Source organism: Sprattus sprattus (assembly GCF_963457725.1).
Source record: "Sprattus sprattus genome assembly, chromosome: 9".
NCBI lineage: Eukaryota > Metazoa > Chordata > Actinopteri > Clupeiformes > Clupeidae > Sprattus > Sprattus sprattus.
The window spans coordinates 23401124-23412347 of record NC_137928.1 but is presented as its reverse complement, the minus strand read 5'-3'; positions in this window follow the sequence as shown (position 1 = coordinate 23412347).

The following is an 11224-nucleotide window of genomic DNA, read 5'->3' as shown; positions in this document are numbered from 1 at the left end:
ATTAACTTTACTCTGGGTTGTGGTGTCTTTATTCTGAGAAAACAAAGTAAATGTTTAGGGTTTTTCCCTGACAGTGGGTCCGCCCGATGGCCATGGAGTTGGAGGTTCCTGAAGTCATCTGCCAGGGCCTTGCCAAGCACGGAAAGCTGCTATTTTAGTTCCTGCTGGAGTTCTAACTTGAAGGACTCCTTCCACTGCTGCCAGGAAGAGTTGGCCGAGGTGGGAGCAGCAGGCCCTGTTGGAGTAGCAGGCCCTGGAGTGTTCACCCGGCAGACCTGTACGCCATCATGGTCCACTTCCTGCTCGGGGGCTCGGCTTCGGTGCAAGTGGCGGTGAAGGACATATCGGGCCAGCGCCGCAGCTGGCGTTGCAGCTCCTGCTGGACTTGGCCCGAGACCCATTGAAAACTGGGCCTGAAGCATCTCGTCGTCTCCTTCGGCTGGGCCTGGGTCTGCGCTTCACTGGTGATGTAATCCACGGAGATGTAATCCACGGAGATGTAATCCACGGAGATCCACGGGCCTACCCCTTCATTGGCCCCCTGTCTGCACTAGAAGAACTGTGCCCTCCATTGGCCGATGGATGTTGGCCCCCAATACAAGCCCCTCAAGAGGGTGAAGATCGTTTTCTTTTCAGCTGTATCTTTGCTGGACTCGACCAGCTGTACTTCCTGCTTAGCTTCACCCTCTAGAGCACTAAGGACAAAATCCACCTTCTGCTGCGCCCTAAGAAAGGCTTCCATCTGTGTCTGCCATTTTGCAAATGTAGCTGGACCCCCTTTCCCGATAAGTTTGGGGATCCAGGGTCCCCCCATGAACCACGGCATCATAACTGCATTAACGGTGCCGGCCTCTGGTCTAGGCTGTGGCTCGGCCGTGTTATCTACATTGTCCCCCAGCCCATTGACCTCCTCAATGTTGTGGGTGTAACTGGGATCTTGCCAAAAACACAAGAAAAGGGTGTCAACGAACCTGAGGAGCGAACCCACTTAAAGCAAGGAATCCCAGTTTTTGGTTGAGAAAAATATTTTTTTATTGCAATTCATAAGTACCCCTGGATTACCAATCAGGCTAAACGGAGGGCCACAGGCCAATAGGGTGAAAGAGGGCACACAGATAAAGGGCACACAACAAAGGGCACACTGGGCATCAAAGTCTAACCCGCACACTAGATTAGGAGAATAGTATAGGGACTTATTAACAGATAGGCTCAACACGAATAGCACACAGCACTTCAGTCTTCACACGTGCACATAAGGACCACCAATGCCTCTACCAGTAACTCTCATAAAGCCCACCCCCAATGCTATCTCCTGTCTAGGCAGGCAGGCTGGCACACAGACAAACAGAAAAGAATGTCTGTTCGGTCGTGGTCCCTCTGACAGACTAAGGACTGGATCTGGCAGACTGCAACACCAGGCCACCTAGGTGGAGGGCTGGTGGAAAGTTATCTTGTAACAGCCGGACTTTTAGTTCTATGCACAGGCCAGGGCCTGTAAGTTCACTCTCAGGAAGCTGGGACTTTTAACTTGACGCCCGGTCGCTATCGTTAGCATGGGGACGATGCGGCTTCCCCAACCTGGATGACGTTACTCTTCGGGATTCCGGGGAGGTGCCAGGAGTTGGATTTCGTGCTTCTTCGGGACCTGTCAACAATATTCAATCGGTGAGCCCTCAATGGCCAGCAAGGGCAGATAGCCGACAAAGACACACTCCCAACATTCAATCAAAAGATATACATGAAACATCCTTCATCCCTCATCCCACAGGGCACAAATGTATTCCGTAATGTATTCCACAAATGTATTCCGTAATAGAGCCAGATAGCGGTTTTCAGATAAAGGCCGAAAAAGAACCTAGTCCAAGACTATAATCTTTAAATAGACCTTGGTGCGACTGCACAGGGAAAGCACACTCCTGCCCTGTATAAGCGACTGCTAACAAACACAAAACACAAACACACAACTGATTGCACATAGTTGGAACCGTTTTTTTAAATGAACTTAGTAAGAGCACCAACGGTGTTTCATGAACCAAGGAAATGGATTACCAAACGGTTGGGAGTTTGTCCTCTGCTAGCTGGTTGGTCCTACACAAAGAAGCGCGGCCGGAAACCAAGAACATTTATTTTGGTTCCTAGCTGAATTACACAGATAATTTTTTTTTTTTTTTTTTAACATACCAGTAAAGTGTTATTTTACTACATTGTGGATTGTTTGATTATTGTGTCAACCCCTTTTTTTAGAAATTGTTCTGGCCACCTCTTATATATGTTCATCGTCCTATCTAAATTTTTGAGGAGTCAGGTATCTGTATCTATGTAGACCTTGTAACTGCTGATTATTGTCCTCTGGTAAATGAGAGGCTTAGCCGTGGCAGCTCCTGAAAGAAATTGTTCATTATTCACATTACCTAAATGAGGTATAATGTAAAATAGCTTAACAGGACACATGAAATGTCCTGTAACCAGTGTTGGGAGTAACGTGTTACAAAGTAACGTGTACTGACAAAGTCCTAAACTAAGTCTAGTACTGGTTGCTGATAGCTTATTTTGTTTCCGACATGGGCCCGTTGTGTTTGCCCTTAATAAAACGAAAAGTTCAGTGATGCAATTATCTCGCATTTATTTTCCATATAATACAGCAGCAATAACTTTAACTCATAATACTCGTAACCAAAACAACAAAAGCGAATTGCTCACATTCAAACCTGATACACTGCATCTTACCACATTGCACCTAGGCACAGTCGAAAAACTGTTTGCTTCCCCCAAATCAGCAACACCTGCGTTTGGGTTTCACTAGGTTAAAATGGCCTAGCTTGGCTGACCCGAGGTCAACTAAGCCGCACAGCAAATACAGCCCCCTAGTGGCACGGGGCAAAATCACACCAAATGAAAGGACAATGAATATGGCTCATACACTCCAGCCCCTAAATGCATCTGCCAGAGCAATTACACCACATTTGAAATGAGCCATTAATACAGAGGGGATACAAATGAATACAAAAATATGTACAGTCCATTTTTAAATGGTAACCAATTACTCTTTAGCTTCATTAAGCAAGCATATTTTGGTTATGGGTCCTTGCAAGAACCGACTGTTGAGTGAGACCCCTTTATACTCTGCTCCACAGTCCACTCGTAGCTTTCCCTTCCGTGGATGATACACACCGTGGTGAGGGATATACCACACCTTCCCTGTTGGTGTTTCGAACTGATGCTGCGGCACTTCTTTTGCGTAGCCATTGCTAATGACATCAGTAAGAAAGTTGTTGTACTCCTCATGAAAGCTTACGTCTCCCTGAAGTCTCCTTTTCAGACCACGAACACGTTGCATGGCAACACTGAGGTTGTTCGGCATCAAAACATCTTTCCCTTTGAAAGGCAGTTGAAACGTGTAGTGTCCATTCTGAAGCTGAGCAGAGCTTTCCATTATCTCCATGAACTTCTTGTCTTCCCTTGACATTTCTTCCTGTTCAGCAGAAGCTCGCTCGTTGAAGTCGTAGTTGTACTGGCTGGTTAACAGTTCTTCAATTCTGTCAATGGCGATTCTGTTGGCAAAAACTGAAGGGTGGTCACTTCCACAATCGCTACTTCCCCGTAACGGACCATTTATTACCCACCCCAGTAGGGTTCTGATCGCGTAGGGTCCATCTTCACTTTCACGACTGTTAATCACCTCCCAAGGCTCCATCAACTTGGAGGCGTTTGTGCCAATTAACAGATCAACATCAGCATTTATGTGTGGAATGTTTACATCCTCTAAATAAGGCCATTCTCTCAGCTCCCTTTCACTGATTATGTTGGCTGTAGAGACGGGCATCTCTGTCTGGGTACACACTTTGGGAAGTGGATAGAAGCACTCACCAGAAAATCCAGAAATCTCCAGACTGTTAACAACAGAGCTTTCTACTGAGTTACTATGTCCCAAGGTGCGGATATGAATCTTAAATTTGCGTCCTTCCATGTTCAACCTGTCAGTGAGCTTCCTGGTGCAGAAAGTTCCTGTATTCCCTGGGTCCAGAAAAGCATAGGTTTCAATAACCTTGTTTCCCTTTGAGCACTTCACCTTAACAGGCAAAATGGGAGGAATTCCATTGCAGTGGCCAGCCCCTGTAAGACCACAAGCAGAGGATGTTGTACAGCTGTCAGAAGTCTTTGACTGCTCACCATTCTTCTGCTCCTTCAGAGTGACCCATTCCTTCTCTTCAATGTGCACAACACTGGGGTGCGTTCGGTTGCACTTTTTGCAAGTGATGCGCCTGTCGCAATTTTTGCTCAAGTGTCCTGTGCACAAGCAACTGAAACACAGACCTTTCTCCTTTAGATAGTCCAGTTTCTCCCTGTGTGGCTTTCTTCCCAGTTTAAAACACTGTTCCAAAACATGACCAGTAGCACAATACTGGCAGGAAATACAATCAGTCTTGGTAAAGGATGTCACTTTGTTCTGAGCTTTTTCCTTCTTGTCACCATCTGGTTAGCTGCATCTATCCTCATTCTTGTGAGCTTCTGCTTTGCATTCATCCTCAATGACCACATGTGTTGCAAAGATGTTTCTTCTCAGCTGTGGTTTCACTTGAAACTTGCTTGTTTTTGTAGCACCTTTGATAACAGGTGAAGTATCCTGTATTTCACCAAAGACTGGATCTGAAATGATTCTGACATGGCGCTCGATGAACTTCACAATGTCTGAGAATCGCGCCCTTCGACCAGTTTTCTCCAGTATCTCACATGCCTTTGCTCTCCACTTGTCTCTGAGTTTGTATGGAAGCTTCTGACTCAGAATCTTTACGTTTGCTGGAATAATAAGTTCCTCCGAGTACTGAAGGTCTTCCATAGCGTTGGAACACTCACAGAGGAAAAGTCCATAAGCTTTGAGCGCTTTGGTGTCCTCAGCTTTGATACTTGGCCATCCTGTGACCTTCTCCATGTAGGCTGCTGTTATCTTTAACTCATTTCCAAAGTGCTCCTTGAGCAACCTTTTGGCAACAGCAAATCCTTTATCTGCAGTCATATGAAGGCAACTGCGTACAATATCCCTTGGCTGCCCCCTTGTGAATTGTTGAAGATAGTACAAACAGTCTCCTTTACAGCTGGTCTTCGCTTCCACGCAGTGCTCAAACGCCTTCATAAATGTGTTGAACTGCAGAGGATCTCCATCATACGTTGGAATTTCTCAGCGCGGCAGCAATTGCGACGTTTGCATTTGAACAAGGAGAGCTGTTATGTCATTCTGTTGTTGCAGCAGATTGTAGAGACCTGCTGTCTGATGTTGGCCTTGCAGGGGTTGCTGCACTTGTTGGCCTAGAGTGGGTTGAAAGATTTGACTGAAGGTTGTCTTTGATTGTAACTGAGGGGGTTGAGAGCGTTGACTGACAGTTGGCTTTGGTTGTGATGCAAAATGAGTGGGTAAAGATGATGAAACGGCAACTTGTTTTTTCCCCAAATTTGGCATGGTAGTTGGCATTACCAATGGTGAAGCATTGCTCTGCAGTGGTAGAGATGCATGCTGCTGTGAGGATGGAGCCACACACATGGAGGCCAGTGGATTGAGAGAGGTGAGCATGAGCTTAGGTCTAGCCCCTTTTCTGAAGTAGGAAGCCATTCCATCAGATTGCCTTGAATGGACGCGGCTCCCTACCTGTAGCACTGCTAGCTTAGCAGAAGTGGCAGCTATCTCAGTGTCCAGCTCAAGCTGCTCCCTTTTTCTCTTCAAGATGAGCTCCTGTTCCTCCAGTGCATGTTTTTCCTGTAAAGCATCAGCGCGAGCAAAGAGCGCGGCCTGTTCTGCCTCAGCCTTGCGTCTTGCTGAAGAAGTGGAAGATCTGCTAATTGAGCCATGGTGCCTCCACTGCACATTTGAAATGCTGTCTTGAGGTCGAATCTCGTCCTCCTCATCATTTCCAACAGCAGCTCCATTTCCAGCATTGATATCAACAGTTTGATGATTATCCCTTTCATGTTCCTTTAAAGCGTTGTCAACAACCATGTGCGTTTCTGTTGGTCCAATTTCTTTTTCACCTTGGACAGTTTGAGATTGTTCAGTTTGACCCAGCAAATCATCATTAACTTCATTATCATGATCACCCACCTTGGTAGCTGGACCAGCTTTAGTGTCAGACAACCATTGATTTGTACCCACAATAAACTCATTCACATTCAACATTTTAGCTTGATACCATATTTCATGTTTGCTTGCTTCATCAGCAGGCAATAAACCCAATAAAGATGCATGCACCTGCTGTGTTTTGTCGCACAACACATTGAACATTTTAAACTGATTTTCAACCTCGTTCACATGCTCTTTGTCACCCATTAATTTAGCAATATATTCTTTTACTTTTGACAGTTTACCAAAGTTAGACTTCCTTTCCTTTTCTAAACGGCTTATTTTTTCCGACAAAGCTTTAGGTGTTAATTTAACCACACGTTTTTCAGTTACAGATTTTCCATCTGCACACACATCAAGTTCAGTCTCATGGCCAAGTTGGCCTTTTTCCTCTTCAGCCATACGCAAAGTAAATTGTCTTATTAAGTCCGCAAAATTGTTTGTATTGCGCAACAACTCGTCTCGACGAGCAAAGTTATTTTTAGACAGTTGCGAGTCTATTACCAATGCATTGGGTTTACACGAACGTGTGCACACAAATTACCATGGCCATTCATAATATCAGCGCTGATCAACACATACCCCAATCGAGCGTTGGCCGGCTTTGATGAATGATGTCCCGGTGTGATGAAGCTGGTACTCCGCTGGCCGTGTAGCTCGCCCCAGTAGAGCTCCAATAAGCAATTGGCAACTCCAAACATTTGCCCACCTCACATCCGCGGTTTCCAAACGAAACGTAATTCCACAATGTAACAAGTCCGCGTCCTCTTGATGAACGGTAATCTCAATTGAAGCAGTTTTTCGACCTAATTGTACTGACGAAGTCCTAAACTAAGTCTAGTACTGGTTGCTGATAGCTTATTTTGTTTCCGACGTGCGCCCGGTGCGTTTGCCCCCTAATATAACGAAAAGTTCAGTGATGCAATTATCTTGCATTTATTTTCCATATAATACAGCAGCAATAACTTTAACTCATAATACTCGTAACCAAAACAACAAAACCGAATTGCTCACATTCAAATCTGATACACTGAAGCTAACAACATTGCACCTAGGCACAGTCGAAAAACTGTTTGCTTCCCCCAAATCTTCCCCCAAATCTAGCTTGCAGCTAGCTATCTAACTAGCGAACTAAGCTATCGCTGGTATGATAACTATATAGTTGAGAGAACATCCCCAAACAGTTTTGGTTCATGACAACTAGTATTATTACACATTTGTTAATGTTAAAATTAAAATGTTAATGTGACAGTCAAAATGTTAATGATACCGTCTGTAAAATTGCCCGCTAACTAGCGATAGCAAAAGCCAACTATTTACCAGGAGCTTAACATACTGTATCAATGTTGAACAAAACCTGGCGATCTGATACAAAGCCATAGCATTGCATCAGGATCATCATTTTACAAGCTATCGCTACGTTATCGCTACAGTGACTGTGAAATACTTTCAGCAACTTGCACACACATCCCTTGAACAATAACGTTTGTAGGAGCCATTTGGGGTTCATATTTTAATCTTGTTGGGCCACTAGATGGCGCTCCACCTTAATTGGGCTCACTCAATATAAAGGTGAAAGGTCATGCAGGTTTCAGGTATTGCTTGACGGAGGGAGAGCGAATATAGCTTTTTGACAGCTTCATTGTGACACCAAAGGTCTGTAAACTGTATGAATTATGATGCATTTTGGATGTATGGACACCTTTCTCTAATTGGATTTTATTGTGAGAAGTAAAATATCGTAATCAAGAAGTTGAACGCAAAGTTGGAACGTTATTGAGTAAGCGCGTCAATCAAGTGCTCAGTCAGCAATCCCTCTGGGCTTTAAGTGTAGACTTAGCCCATACTCAAGTCAAAAAGCTTACTGCTCCACGTTACTGATGCAGTAGATTAGGTTACAGTCGCGCTCAAACCGAGCAAAGAAAGTTGCACATAATCTTGGATTCTAGAGGAAGAAACATCACGTCTGTTCACTCAGCCAACAACAACACGGGCCGTGGACAGTAAGGTCGGCGTTCGTATTGGAGTCAACAACATTGCTTCACGTCTCAGCGAATCGTGGATCATAGAGGAAGGAACATCACGTTTATTCAATCCAACCAGCAACAACAAAGCCGTGGCCTGCGCGAGTACAGCGTTCGTATTGGGGTCAGCGTTGCTTCACGTCTCTGCGGATCTAAAGGCTACCATCTACCACCAGCACAGAAATCAACACTTGGTTTCGAAAGCCAACTGGGAATTCATCAGACACATGGCACCCAATGCGAATGGCCATTCAAGGTTCGTGCACACACAGTAGGGCTAAAATTCCAATGCATTGGTGACAGTTGGGTTGGGGAGGATCACGAAACTTGACGTTACTGTGTTGCGAACTTGTTGCTAACATTCAAACTGAGATGTATGAAATCGCGGACAATCCCACTGGGCCACCAGCTGATTCGAACTATGTTGCAAATGGCGCCGATGCCCAATGGGACAAAGAAAAATGTGTTGTAACATTAACTGCTAAAGTGTTTGTTTAAAAAATTGAACGATTGCAGAAGGATAGGAGGGCAAAGCTTAACAAAGCGAGCAGCTTAAAAAGAAAGATAAAGGAGCTTATACAAAAGGGAAAGAAATCACAGGTCCAGTGCACTTTTATTTAGCTGCTTAAAGTATGTGATGAAGCAAAGGGTTTTCAAGATTCTGTGATTGGTATGTTACCTGAGGTTGAACAAGAGAAACATGATGTGTGGTTTAAAGCCCAAATGTTGAACATAACTGAATGTATCACACATGTGCAATTATGGTTATTAAGTGTTGAACAAAATGTCCTTAATGATGGTGGCGAACATAATGCATTGAATGATGATAATGATGATGATGATGATGATGGTATCAACCCTGATGACAGTATTTCAAATGTAGGCAGCCATCACTCAAGCAGGAACAGTAGTGGATCAAGCACTACTTCCTCCGCAATAGTTTTAATAGAAGCAGACAAGGCAGCACTGTTTGTCCGCATGGCTGCGTTAAAGGAAAAGCATGCTTTGGAGGAGCAAGAACGGCAAATAAGGAGGAAAAAGGAACAACAGGAACTGGAAACCATGCTTGCTGAGTCTGCAGCTAAACTTGCTGTGCTACAGGCCTCTGATAGCCGGTCAAAGGTATCCAATGCAATGAATTCTTACCTGAAAAGAGGAACTAGAAACATGGCACCTGTCAACAGATTGGACCCATTGGCAAAGGAATTCAATCTTATATCCCCAAGCAGACCCAGCAGTCGATGCTGCCCGCAGCCATCCACCCATCAACAGCCATCTGGTCGCCTCAGGGAGCTGGCCAACACCTTGCAACTCGACCAAAGGAGTGGACTAATTCTAACAGCCATCATACACTGGAAAGGGAAACTTTGACGTTGACTCTGGAACATTCCCATACCAACACTCAACCAACAGATCGAAGTCACTCTGAAGACCTTCTCGTAGTAATGCAAAGGCAAAATGACATAACATCAGCACTCGTCCAACAACAACGCCTATCATCATTACCAGCAAGAGATATCCCTGTGTTCGATGGAGATCCTCTGCAGTATATTTCCTTCATGAGAGCATTTGAACAAGGAGTGGAGGAGAAGGCCAGCAAAGTGACTGCCTCTACTACCTTGAACAGTTCACTAGGGATCAGCCAAGGGAGCTGGTCTGTAGCTGTCTTCACATGACACCTGAGAATGGCTATGCTAAAGCAAAGCAGCTGCTGTGTGAACATTTCGGCAGTAAGTACAAGATTGCTGTGGCATACATAGAAAGGGCTTTGTCCTGGCCCATAATAAAGACTGAAGATGTAGGCGCATTGCAGGGCAATCAATGTAGAATAAGGGAGAATGGACGAACGCGTAACAAGGACATGACTCTGCAGTGGAGCTAGGTTGCGCCTGTTGCACTCAACACCACTCATTGCAGCAATGCCAACCGTTCAAACAGATGAAGCACAGAGACAAGCTAAGCTTTCTTAAAAGGAAAAAACTCTGCTTTGCCTGCCTATGCTCAGGGCACTGGAGCCGGAACTGTGAGGGGCGGTTGACCTCTAGGACTTGTGGACAAAGGCATCCCACTGCACTTCACATCGACAGGAGTGAGACAGCCAGTGCACCTACAGAACCCGCCAAGGAGTCAGGAGCCCAAGTGATAACAGCATCCCTGAAGCCTTGTGATCATACAGGGGCCGGAAGGGATCGTTGCCTGCTTCCCATCCTGCCAGTCCAAGTCAAGTCTATTAAGGGGGACCAAGTAATTCAAACTTATGCCTTCCTAGATCCTGGAAGCTCCGCAACATTTTGCTCAGAACAGCTCATGCAAAGGCTCAACCTTGCTGGAAGACAAACTAGTCTACTCCTAGAAACCATGGGACAGGAAAGAGTGGTGCCAGCATACTCAATCACAGGCTTGGAGGTGTCTGGAATCAATGACAAACTTTTCTATAAACTCCCAGAAACCTTCACACAGAAGAAAATGCTGGTAAATTCAGATAACCTGTTGAAGGAAGGAGATTTGGCAAAATGGCCTTACCTAGCAAAGATTAAAATCCCCAGCATAATGGCGAATGTTGACCTGTTGATTGGAAGCAACGCACCGACAATGTTGGAACCCTGGGAGGTTATCAACAGCAGAGGCGATGGCCCATATGCTATGAAAACAACCCTAGGCTGGGTTATTAATGGTCCTTTGCATGGAAACGACAGCAGCCCTGGAGTAGAGTGTACATCAGCCATGGTTAATAGGATATCCATGTGCAAGGCAGAGGCTATGCTAAAATGACCACTCCATCACAAAACTGTCTGATGATCCAAATGATTGTTGCTTGAGCCATTGTGTCGTCATTTCCCTATGCTAATGTTTCAAACTTGTGGAGTATCTATAGTGTGATTTCACTCTGTCCACTTTTCTTTATGGCTCCCATTTGTATGTATTGTAATTGTTATGTCTGTCGGCCATCACAATTAGGGGGCAGTGTGTAGGAGCCATTTGGGGTTCATATTTTAATCTTGTTGGGCCACTAGATGGCGCTCCACCTTAATTGGGCTCACTCAATATAAAGGTGAAAGGTCATGCAGGTTTCAGGTATTGCTTGACGGAG